Source organism: Lynx canadensis, chromosome C1 (genome assembly GCF_007474595.2).
Source record: "Lynx canadensis isolate LIC74 chromosome C1, mLynCan4.pri.v2, whole genome shotgun sequence".
NCBI lineage: Eukaryota > Metazoa > Chordata > Mammalia > Carnivora > Felidae > Lynx > Lynx canadensis.
In genome coordinates, this window is record NC_044310.1 from 84,452,071 (window position 1) to 84,464,794 (window position 12,724).

A 12,724-nucleotide genomic window follows, 5' to 3' on the forward strand; every position below is an offset into this window, starting at 1 on the left:
TGTAAATCGGCTTCCCAGATGTTTCTCATTTTAAAGTCACAAAATGGCCTCTGTTGGGTCTCTTAGTGTGAGGTTAACATATTTATGTCCAATTATTCTTATTAACTGAGACATGGCTGAGGCTAGTTTCTGAGCACACAAGGCCAAGAGTCTGGTCTTGGACTCTTGTGAGGTCTCTGGGCAAATAAATAATATGACCTTGTGGCAATCTGTCTAGGTGACCAGTCGGCCTTCATATCAAACAACCTCTTCATTTTCATTGCATTTGTTCTTAAATCTTCTAAAGTAATGATGTTCATATCAGAGATGTACGTGTAACATACCTAACTCTGCCTAGAGTGCATTATGGGGGGTGGGAGAGTGGGAGCTTATGCTTCAGCTGAGGCTTGACTTTGCCAGGTGGCAAAGGGGAACCTCCAACACAGGAGGAGATCAAGACTGGATATGGTGGAAATGGAGGGCATAGCTACAATCAGGAAAAAATTCAAAAACAATACTCAGAATATTTTAATAAGCTACTGGATTAAATAGATTATTATAAGCAATATTTTTTAAATTCTGAGAAGAAGCAAATTTGGGGAGAAATTATTTACATTCTAATCTAGTGTATCTAAATTAGTTGTTCAATATCCAGAGAGGACAAATAATAGGTAATAATAAACATGGGCTTAGAAACCAGGACAGGGATATTGACTAAAGATACATATGTAAGTCTCATTGGAATGTAGGAAGGTATCTATTATATGCCAAGGAATATTTTATAAAGTGAAAAGAAAGAACTACAGAGAATATAAACGTTTTTAAAAGTTACATGGAAGAAGACGATCCTACAGAAGAACTATGATTGTGACAAACTTCAAGAGCATTATTGAATGCCAAAGACAAGTCCAGCATGGATATATCTGAGCATTGCCATAGGATTGCCATACTGGAGGGTCTCTAAAGACCTTGGAGGGAGCTGCTTTGCTAGTGTATGTGAAGGAGCATAAAAGAGAGAGAAATCAGGTTAATGAGTGAGTAGGAAATAAGGAAATGAGGACCCTCAAAATAATTAAGATAATTCCCTGAATCCTAGAGGTAGAGGGCTTTTTCTTTGCCATTACACATACATATATGTGTGTGTTTTGTTATATTATTTTTATTCGTATTTGTATATGAGAGTCTTGGACATATTTTAAGTTTAAGGAGATAAAACTAAAATTTAAAAGTGTGAAAATACAGGAGACCCAGTTAGGCTGCTAACATATGCTGTATTCAAGGGTTTCATGATGGCTCAGTCAGTTGAACGTCCAACTCTTGATTTCAGCTTAGGTCATGATACCAGGTTCATCATATTGAACCCCACATTAGGCTCTGCACTGAGCATAGAGCCTGCTTAAGATTCTCTCTCTCTCTCTCTCTCTCTCTCTACCTCCACTCACACATGCTCTCTCTCTCTCTCGAATAAAAAAAATATATATGGCTGTATTCTTACAGATTATCCTAGTTCTTAACTGACCAACAAAGGACAGTTGAATCGTGTACCTTGGAGGTCCTGTGTGCTGCACATGTTGATACACTGGACATCCAGCAGGGTTTGTGTGCTTACAAATATAAAAATGAAGGTATATAGATGTGAACCCTGTCCTATTAGCCTATTCCAATCCTAGGCAATAACAAGTCTACCAATGAAATATGTTCATTTTCCTCATTAGCTTGTCACCTTCCCCAAATCTCTTGGTCCTAAAATTCCCATTTTGCTCACCCACATCAGGTCCTTAATAGCTTCCCTGTTCATAGATTAGCAGAAAATAAACACAGGTATTCAACAAGTGCATTCAGAACTCCCCACAAAATAGATGAGAGTTGAGATTTAGGATCTAATAGCTATTTTCCTACCTGCATTATAGGAAATAAAGTGTTTTAAATCATAGTTCTGAAAGCTTAATGAGGTTCATCTTCATTAAAATTCAATCATAAATCCATGAGTACTATGATCACAGTGACAGGATTTTCCAGAACAGAATATATTTCACATATTTGTATCCTTTTCCCCCAAAAATTAAAGTTAAATAAGTTTATAATTAAATGTAATTTACTATTTTCCTTTATAAAGATTATGCATATAAATAAAGAAATGCACAAATAAAATGTAAAATATCAGACATTGGGCATAAAATAAAGTCACTGAATGTATAAATACTGATCACACTTCATTTCTGTCAGAACGTGGAATGAGGAGAAGGTAGAGGCTAAGAGGTCAAATTCAAATTAAAATGACCTCTACCTAAATGGCAAAAAAATGGTAAAATATAACGAAACAAAATGAAAACAAAAAACACCTACTCAGCTGCCATTACTAGCTAGCATGAGCTCTTAGAGAAAGTACCCCAGCCTCTATGGTAAACTGTTAGCCATTTGTAGAGGAAAAATTAAAATGTTAGTTATCATCTTCTCAGTATCACATGACCTACTTGTGCCCATGCTAATAACAAATTAACAATAGCTAATATTCATTATTTATTATATACCAGGCACTATAATAACCACTTTACAAGGCTTGTCTCATATAATCCCAGAATCAACCTGAAGTATGGATACAATCAATATCCCAATTCTACAGATGAGGCTTTGGAAAGGTTGAAAAACTAATCCAAGATCCCCTAATTAGTAAACAAAGAAGTCAGGATTTGAACCCCACAGTCTAATTATTTATCCCTTGCCAAGTCTCATGACTGCAAGATGGAAAGTGTTGAGATTTTCCTTGGCCTGGCAGGACTGAATATTTATAGAAACCTATGAGGCATGCTTATAGAGAGGAGTGAGTTTTAGTTCAATGATGTGATTTTATAATTACCTGTCTATAGTGCTTTATAGTGTACAAAACCCTTGACATATTCTCTACTTACCAAACCTCGCAATAATCCTATAAGATAGATAGGACAGGCCTTAACTCCATTCCACGTTCCACAGATGAGGAACAGAAGCCTGGGATTTGGGTTATTTGTTTGAAGTAGTGTTGATAAGAACTGGCAGGACTGAGACCTTTGTTTCCAGAACAATGCCATTTCCATTATAACACACTACTCAAATGGACACCTATGGATAATTAGGATAGGATAAGCCAGACATCCACAGTGTACATATGCATTCAACTCTGAAAGAAAACTTACTGATTAGCCCAAAAGGAAATGTCAATGTTCAGTGACAATTTTTCAGCTGCCCTGGAGAAATGCAATATGCACTGACTCTCTGCCCATAAATGCTTCAGCTTTCCTGCAACTCCTTGGAAGGAATCCTGAGCTTCCCACTATAGGAAAGTGCTGACGTAAGCTTTGCAAGTGATAAGAAAGGCCTAAGGGATGTGCTCTAGTAAAGAAGTCAAAGGAGAAAGGGCTGGTTGGCACTCAGAGACACAGGAGCTGGCAGGAGTTGGGGGAAATGATGACGCCTCATGATTTCCCACAAATCCTTTTCAGGAGTGATGGATAATTAAGAATGGCACCTGTAGACAGAAAGCCAATCTAAATGAAGTGGTTTATTCCTGATCTATAATGATCCAGTTGAGCCCAGATTTAAAATATGGCTGTGCAATTGATATCTAGCTTTTCTCCTCAGCATTTGATCTCAAACCAAATGTAGGTAAAAATACATTTTGCCCCTGAGCGCTTTTCAAGTTACATTTTAGAAATGAAAGAAAGAAAATGGGGTGGGGAGAAGAAACCTTTGAAGAAAATCAACCAAAAGAATTTTGCATGTAGCTATAAATAAAAGGATTCATTTAAAAAATAAGTAAAATAAAGATCTAATAAAAAAGGAATTCATTATATTCTTTTTTACTAGTGAAGATAGAAACCCTTTTACTCCTTTATGCAAATGGATTTCTGGTTTGATAACCAAAATTTCTTGAAAATAGTAAATGCACAGGTGTGAGAAAGCCACAATTCTACATTTAAATGACACATAGATGCTACTAAAACTGGTGTGAATGACATCAGAAGCCTGAACCACATGTGTTGTTGGAGCACCTACTGAGTATCCATCACGATGATGGGCATTTTAGGGAGGAAAGGCTTTTCTACCCTTTACAAGCAGAGGGTTGGCTCTCCCCTCACAATGAGCCTGCACCTGTGAATTCAAGTTAATGGAGAATGGATACATTCAACCAATGGAGGAAAATGTCTATAAGGAGTGACAAGACTGAATTTGGGGGCAGAAACTAAGCCACACATTTTATTTGTCAGAAAACTGGGCTTTGTACTGTGGACAACCTCCTAGATACTAAAAATACGAAAGTCATCAGTGGTGGTCCGTGCAGCCACTCTAGGAGATAGTGGGCACCCAGAAACTTTATATGGTTATAGAATGCATTCGGCTGTGAATAATAGAAGCAATCCCTTAAACCCCTCACCAAATGTAACACTGGCTTAAACAAATTTAGGCAGTTTTCCCTGCATAACAAGAGGTTCTCAGAAGGAAATCTGGGGCTAATTTAGCAACTGCACAATGCCACTGGGAGCCAGGCTCATTTCACCATCCCCCTGTTCGCTTTTGTTTGTATGGTTACTTCATTATCATAAGATGACTGCTTCACATCCAGCATTGAGTTCACATTCTGGAGAAGGGAAAGGGTAAACACTGCAGGGCAAAAGGCACGTGTGAGCTGAGTCCCTCCCTCTGTAGAGACCTTTCCTAGAAGTTTCATCCAGTAAATTCTAATTTCATCTCATTGATCATCCCTGGCTGCCAGGAATGCTGGCAAGTGTAGTACTTTTCATTTAGCTGAAGCATCATGATAACCAAAATAAAATTGGGGGCAAGAAAGGAAAGGAAGCTGGATACTGGGAAGGCACGTAGAGCTTTGCCACAGACAGGAAGAAGAATGTGGAATGGCTTGGCTGCTGCTCAGTGTCAACCACAAAGTTGAGGACTAGACTTTGGACTTCCAGACATTTTCATTTCTCTTCATTAACCTATTTTGATGTAATTAACCATTACTTTATCAACCTCCTTTGTATTTTAGGACTGTAACACAGATTGTTTCCCATAAAATAAGTCAGTTCAATTCAACTACCTTTAATCAAGGATTTATATTCACCAAACACTAGTTTTAGCATATAAGAACGTATGGCTAACATTTATTTAGTAGTTACTGTGCTTAGGCGTGGTACATATAATCTTACGTCCTTAAAACATTCCCATGGGGCGCCTGGGTGGCGCAGTCGGTTAAGCGTCCGACTTCAGCCAGGTCACGATCTCATGGTCCGTGAGTTCGAGCCCCGCGTCGGGCTCTGAGCTGATGGCTCAGAGCCTGGAGTCTGTTTCCGATTCTGTGTCTCCCTCTCTCTCTGCCCCTCGCCCGTTCATGCTCTGTCTCTCTCTGTCCCAAAAATAAATAAACGTTGAAAAAAAAATTAAAAAAAAAAAAAACAAAAACATTCCCATTAACTACATATTTTATTTTTGTCTGTTTTGTTCACTGTTGTATCTCAAAATACCTATGAGAGTGCCTAGAAATATCCCAACAAGTATTTGTTGAAGGAATGAATCCTCATTTTAAAAATTGGAAATCTGAAGCATGAATAAGCATAAATTGTGTAACATTTAATTTAGTAAATGGCAGAGCCAGATTATAAACCCTTATAGTCTGATTCCAGAACCTATGTTCTTACCACTATGACAGCTGGTCTCAAGTAGGAATAAACTACTTTCTGATGGCAAAGACCATGGTTTACTTGTCCATTAGTATCCTCAACTACTAACACAGTGCCTAAAGTATCTTGGGTACCAGTAAATACTCTTAATGAATTAATGATAGCTAGAGGAAAAGAGAGTAACCAGCAGATCTACAAATCCCAACCTTATATTGGCTCCAGGACAATGTAATTGGCCTGGCAAAGCCTGACAAATTCTTTCCAATATTTAAGCAACCTAATCTTAGAAATCTCCAGGGAGAACACTCTTCCTCTATATCTTGATATAAAGCTTTCCCTTGCTACATTTTGAAACCTCATTTCCAAAAGAAGAAACACAAACAAAACAAAACAAAACGAAACAAAAAACCCAAACATTTAAAAACCAACTAAAGGAGTAGGAAATATTACTTGAGCTAAAGCTTTGTGTTTATTTAGGCTTGCTATATTTATTGAAAGTAATTCAAACTCCTTAGCTTGCCGTTCATAACTTTCTTCCCGTGAGCTAGTCCTATTCCTATTTTTCATCACTGATCAGGACTTCCTGTGGCCACAGCCATCCTTGGCTTCTTGCCATTCTTAGTGCCTGATTGCCATGTGGATTTGCACATGCCATTCCCTTAGCATCACTTATCTACCTAGGCTCTCCAACTTTGCTTGCCTGAAAAATTTTGTCTTCCAAGTTGAGCTGAAAGTTTTAAAATAAAGTTGTTACTATTTCAGGCATTGACATTTGCTGTTTCTTCTGCCTGCAACTTTCTCCTACCAGATAATATATATAACTTGTTCTGTTATTTCAGTTAGATCTCTGCTCCAATAATGTATCATCAGATATACTACCACTGATCCTTCTATTCAAATAATTCCTTCTACTCTCTACTTAACTTGATTTATTTTTCTTTATAACACAGAGCAGTACTAGACAATGTATTTTATATTCATGTTTATATTGTCATCTACCACTAGATAGTAAGATTCTTAGAATCTCGTCTCTTTTGGTTACCATCGTAACCTCAGAACTTAGAATGGTACCTAACATATTGTAGGATTTCTCTCACTATTAATTCGCAGAATAAATGAATCAATGAAATTAATTCAAAAATGTCATGAAAGAAAACTGGCAGAGATCAGTGCAATGTACTCTTAAGAAAGTGACTAAAGCCATGCACAAAGATGACTAAGACAGATCAGCTCCTATACTAATGTAAACATCAGTTGAATCAACTAAAATTGATATACTTTTGGTTCTTGTCCTAAAAGAAATTCTTCATATGTGCATTTTCCTTATGTGGAGGAAGAGGTTTATGCAGTTATGAGTTTTATCTTGTGGGTTCCATGGGAACAGCATGCTTTATGTAACCAGTTATCCAATTTAAGAAAATTTCAAATATATCCTAAATGAAAAAAATTCCAGAGACCCTAATTGCTATTACTGGTGATTTTGGATATAGTCCTGAAAATCATAAAGTTGAATATCAACAAACACAATGAGGAGAGGAAGTAATGATATGACTATTCTGCAACCAAGAAATGAAATTTGGAGGTGCCTGGGTGGCTCAGCTGCTTGAGAATCCGACTCTTGATTTTGGGTCAGATCACGATCCCAGGGTCACAAGATAGAGCCTGTGTTAGGCTCTGTGCTGGCAGTGCAGAGCCTGCTTGGGATTCTCTCTCTCCCTCTCTCTTTCTCTCTGCCCCTCCCCTACTCATATGCATGAGTGCACGCTTTCTCTCTCTCTAAAAAGAAAGAAAAAGAAAAAAGAAAAAATGAAATTTTGATACTGCACCATTCATTCCCTGACTATACAGAAGAAAGTATAAGTGTTAAATTGAATTGAAAGAATTTAAATTCACAAATTGAAAATTTGTAAGTAGACATAAGCAAGAACCTACAGACCCTAAAAGAAACAAATTATTAACACAATAGTTGTTGAATCATCAATTCCAGGAATATTTTAAATAGAATTTTTATCCCCTTTGTTAGGAAAATCTAGATGTGGACACATCTTACTTAAAGGTTGAACAATATGACCTCTTTAGATACTCCTATGGACTGAATTGTCTCTCCCCACCCCCCAAAAAATTAATTTATTAAGCCCTAACCCCCAATGTGACTCGGATTTATTCACATGTCAGTGACATGGTGGTATGGTTTCAAGAGAAAAAGCAGAAGCGTGTATGACTCCCTGAGGCCCACACTCACAAGTGACATAGGGTCACCTGTGCCACATTCTATTGGCCAAAGCAAGTCACAAAGCTAGATCAGACTCACGGAGTAAGGAATTAGGGAAATAGATTTACCTCTTGGTGGAAGAATCTGCAAGGTCACACTGCAAGGCCATGGATAAAGGGAGGCTGCTAATTGTGACCTTGAATGCAATTGATTCACATTAGAGTACCTGAGAAAGCAATTTACAAAGTGAATGTGTGAGTGGAAATGGAGGGGGGGGGGTACCATATGGGGATAAATCAGAGCTGACATTACTTAAACATAGTTATAATTTAAGCAATAGTACTACATATAGAGGAGTGGGAGTAGAAAGAGTATTCTAATTTTCTTAATGAAAGAGAATTCACTTCTTTAAAAAAAAAAAGGAATTTAAACGAGAAAGATCTTAATTACATAACCTTAACATGGAGATTTTCACTCTCTAAAGTAAATCAATTCATGTTGTGCTGAAATCTAGGAGATTCATTTCCCCCTCCCTGTTGAATGAATATTTCCTTGTAATAATTCTCTTTATAGAGCACAATAACTACCCAGCCAGTCTGTCAGTTCTCTCTGAGTGGGAGAATGTCAAATAATATACGAGAGTCAGGAAAAATGCATCCATCTTTCTGCATGGTGACATTCATGAATCAGACAAAAAGCTTTTAGTAATATGGAGAAAATATGTGAGTTTTAGGCCTAAGTGCACAGAAACAGAATAGAACTGTCATGATTACAACATGTTCCCGGATAGAGGAGGCAAAAGACAAAAAAAAAAAAAAAAAAAAAAAAAAAGTAAGCAGCCTTCAATTTCTTTTAAACCTTCAAAATGATTGGGTTTTCCTTTTTTTTTTAGGTTTTTCCCCTCCTGGTTTGACAATGGTTAAACATATATATTTTTTCTTGGACAGCACAATCAGAATTATATTATGGTAGTCTCATCCCAAACATAGGTCAAAATTAATTCATGGAATACTTGATAGTTGACACTAAAGCAGGATAGTAAGAGGAAGCAATGCATAGTTTGGGGCTTAATGGAAAAAGGAGCTGACTTCTTGAAAAGAAGTACGAATCCATCTTTATTTAATTCTGGTATAAATATATTTCGTGGTATTTTAATAAAAAATTAGGCAAAGCGATAGTTATCTATCTACTCCAAATGGAAAAAAATGTGACATCTAGTATTCTTAGTACTGATATCATTAAATCATCTAGATTTCTTAGTATTGATATTCATTAAACATAAAAGCTTAAATCCTTTCTTTTTTTTCCTATATATTTTTTTTCTTAAACATATTTGACCACGTTGGCCACACTGCTTTAATGTTTTGAGACCATTTAGGTACAGTCACCATCTTTGTTGAGGGAAGAAGTCCTTACAGAATTCAGGTGCAAAGTTATAACCTGTTAAGGTTCAGGCTACTGCTATGAATGTTCCTCAAGGGAGATAAATGGAAACTGATAGCAAGAGAAGATTAAAGTGGAAAAAGAAGATATTCAATATTTAAGATTTAATGTCTGCCCTTGTAGTTTATGTTCACTTCCTTTATTGTCATCATTATATAATCTATAGAACATAAAATGATTTTTTTCACCAAAATTCAAAATTTTACCAAATAAATATTTAAATGTTATCTCTAGTTTTCAATCTGGGTATGCATTCTGAACTTTAATGTATCTGGGGTGGGGTAAATCTTACCACGCCCCAGGTCTTGGCCCCAGGGTGAGGTAGTGGTGGACCAGACTTCCATTGGATCTTTGTGCCTTAATATAAAATAGGAGACTCTCAGCAAGGTTCTCCAGAAGAATGGTTGGTGTCAACCTAGTTAAATCCAGAGAAGTCATTTTGAAAATTGTCTCCTAAGATTTGCTTACCAGAAGTACCTAAAAATGGAATTAGTGGGTTCTGCTTTCTTCTACTTTTAAAGGGATTCCATTTCCCAAATATAACATTATAGGTCTACCAGGTTCCAGCAATGGGGCATTGTTATAGGTCGGAACACCTCAACAAAGCAAACTTTGTTGTTGCTGAACAAACTAACAAAAAGTTGTTAGATTTGGTGGTGATAGTTAAGCAAATTAAACACCTTCTAGATGTTGTGTTAACAAAATCACAAAAAACTTGCATCAAAGTAATCCCTGAAATACCTTCACACCTGGCTTAGTTTAATGACAGCTACTCTCACCTGTAAAGAGTTAAACCTCAGATTCCAATAGTTCACAAAAAGCCATTTTGAAAACTTTCCTCATTAAAACATGGGAACACACTGCCCTTGAGCTCTGAAATAAGCAAATTTCCCTCCAATGTAATTGCTCCGTGTGAACTACTACATAATATTAACCTACTTGGACATCCCAAGAAACTTTCAAGTGGCTCATTACCTCTGAAGATAGCAGTGTACTTCCTAACGTTTTCCAAACTCACTGGAACAGGAAATGGAAGTGGAAAGCAAGGTCTTCTAAAACAGTCATAATATTCATGCTGGCCCTAGCAGAATCAAGCAGTTATTATTCATTGAGTGATCACGAGGTGCCAAGTGCTTCACACTTATTAATTCATTTCATCTTCACAAAACATCGTTTTCCCTTCTTACAATGAAGAAAACTGAGGCACAGAGTGAGTAATATGTCTGGTGTCATAGGAAGGAAGGAAGGAAGGAAGGAGAAGGAAGGAAGGAAGGAAGGAAGAAAAAGAAAGAAAGAAGAAAGAAAAAAGAAAGAAAGAAAAGAAAAGAAAGAAAGAAAAAGAAAAAGAAGAAGAAAGAAAGAAGAAGAAGAAGAAAGAAAGAAAGAAAGAAAAAAGAAAAAATGGCAAAACCAGAATCTAAATCTCCATAGTTTAATATACTACATTATTCCTCTTCTTTAAAATAATTCTGGCTTCCTGAGAATGATTCAGGTGGGTTTGCTCAGCAATTTTTACTCTGTTGAATTGCATCTTTTATGTGGGAAGAGGACAGGCCCAGCTCAGAGCAGCTAATGGGGACTCTGCATCCAGGAAGAGAAAAATGGCTCCAGGAACTGTGTCAAGCACCAGTATTTCATATTGTACTGTGTGCACTATAGGTCGTAAGCACACCTTTACTATACGTATTACAGTATCTTTGGCTTCTGCCTATGTTAAAGGTGTGAATGTGTTCAAGGCCCCTGTTGATAATGGAACATGAGCAACATAAAGAAAAGCCCCAGCACCTTAGATTTAGAAGAAACTAACAGGTACATTTCTTTGGTTGTGAAGTGAACCCACATAGAGAGGCCCTATTGGGGCCCACTGTGTTATAAAAATATTGCTGATATATTTTATAATAATCTATGTGGGAACAATATTACGCATTTCATATGCAGTATTTAATTTTTATGATACCTCTACAAGATTTTAGAGATTGTCCCTATTTTAGAGATGCCAATCTCAGTGCTAGTCAGTGACAGAGATAGAATTTTAACTTGGGTGTGTTTTAATCCAAAGCCTATATTTTTCACTGCTACTCTAGTTTTCACAAAAGGGAGTCTAAATGTATTTTCTACACTCATGCAGGAATTGCTTTTATTGGTAATGTGTCTTGAATACAAATCCCAGACAACCACAGTTGCGATTACAGGCCTAGGGTCTCCAAAGCAGGTGGTCAGGAGCCAGGAAATGCCCAGGGACTTGAATTCAAGACAAAGTGGCAGTGGGAAAGAGACTCAAGGGAAGAGGAGGATCAAGGCAGACAAAATGGCAGACGCATAGTCCTCAAAACTGAAGTTATCCAGACTTTGCTGAGATTGGTGTTTATAGCTCCATGTTACCACAGGGTCCAGTAACTCCTTTCTTACGCTCAACCTGGATTCAATCCCCAAGTTACAATTAATGTTCTTTCTTGCCAGAATTTGAATATCGTCCCTAATAGGATGCCGTTAAACTCATAGTAAGTTCAGTAATCAGTATTTCAGTACCCCACAAGGGCATACCTGGCTGACAATCATGAGAGGCTTGACATTGCTTGGTATATCCCCTTGTTCTTGTCTCTTTCAACAAATGAAACTTTCCATTTTTACCAAATATGTCAACAGTAACAGAATATATGCCCATCTGAAATGTTTATGAATAGCTACCTTATTTCAAGATGGCAAACTAAACCACAACTTTTACCATTTAATGTGTACCTTTATGCCATCTCATCATAGGCACACAATTATTTAACTCCATTGAAAGTTGTAGTGGAGTAGGCACTAGCACTAAATGATTGCTGCTAAATGATCAATGCATTTGTTAGGACTTCTTCCATCACAAGTGCAGAAACTCATCCAAAACAAGATTACATTTAAACAGGGAAATTTTTGACTCACATATATAAAATAGGTGCTGGCCTTAGGAATATCTGGTTTCTTGGACTCAAGTAATGTTATCAATGCCTGGATCCACCTCTAGTCTTGACACATCTCTGTGTGTTGTTCTTATCCTCCCTTCCATGTGGTGGGTGTAAAGTGAATGAGGTGGTGATGGGGTTCTTTGTGCAAGCAGCAGCAAAATGCAAGTTCTTCTCTTCTGCTTTAGAAGCGCTCCAGAGAAGGACTGGGTTTGACCCAGTCGATCACTTGCATACAACTTTGGACCAATGACTACTGAAAAAGGCATGGGTGTCAAAGTCTACGGTCACTCTATTGCTGGTGCAGTGGAGTAGGGCCAGATTCACATGGTAGGAATCTCAAACAAAAATGGAAATGATTTTGCCAGAAGAGGAAAGACATGGTAGGATGATGAATAAAAAAAGCTGAAAAAAATAAAAATAAAAATAGATACTTGCTTTCCATCAGTCTCAAAAGAGCGATCTTATCTGATTTAATGAAATATCCATTCTAA